Genomic DNA, 937 nt, shown 5'->3' on the forward strand with positions numbered 1-937 from the left:
TTACATATATCGTTGTAAGCTGTATGGGCTAATATGATCTTTGTATATCATCCATCTTATATATACATATACACACCTGAGATATTTTAAAAACTTCTCACTCCATTTTGCCCTGCTTGTGGCTACTGCAGTCCTTTTCATTCCTATGACATTTTTTTTACATTTAACTTTGTAAATAAACCTGCAAAGGTAGGGAGGCATATACATAGGGGACAGGGTTTTGGGGATTTCAGAATATGCAATAGTTATTATGAATATGCAAGTCCCCTAGCTTGTCTGGAATGTTTGCCTATTTTTTCTACATCAGACATCATCTCATTTTGGTACATATGTAAATTGTTAACAACATAGCTTTAGGGGTAGAAAACATTCAGGTTGTGTATCAAGAAATCTGTAAGTAAGAAAGCCAATTAATTTACTGGTCCAGAGAAGACAGTATTTATATAAACATATTTAACTTTTATGTGAAGTCAAAACTTCTGGGGGTTGGTTCCTCTTTTTTTTTCTCCCTGAATATGAAGTTAAAACTTCAATTCAAGTCTGATTTTTTGGGTAAGAGAAATGTTTACTTAGTGAGCTGTGCATATTCAAGTTAAAGGCCCAGTTTAAAACTACTTCATATTTGTCCATATTGAATATTGATATAGGAATTTATTAATCAGTAATGGAAAATTATTTATGTAACTTTGTACAAGTGTGTTTCTTTTTCTTATCTATAATCATCGTACTGAGAATATATCTATTCAAACCAAAATTTTAGACTGCCGCCAGGTGCTCCTAAGTAAAACTGTCTGACGTTTCATTTTATATTTCAAAGCAATTTCTATTTTATGTATTGTAGTTCATCTTTTATCCAGTGGAAGTTGTATTCCTATTATGGAGGAAGTCATTAAATAATCACTATGTACTATTTTGTGTGTGAAGTATCTTTGTCTGT

Source organism: Penaeus monodon, chromosome 30, assembly GCF_015228065.2.
Source record: "Penaeus monodon isolate SGIC_2016 chromosome 30, NSTDA_Pmon_1, whole genome shotgun sequence".
NCBI lineage: Eukaryota > Metazoa > Arthropoda > Malacostraca > Decapoda > Penaeidae > Penaeus > Penaeus monodon.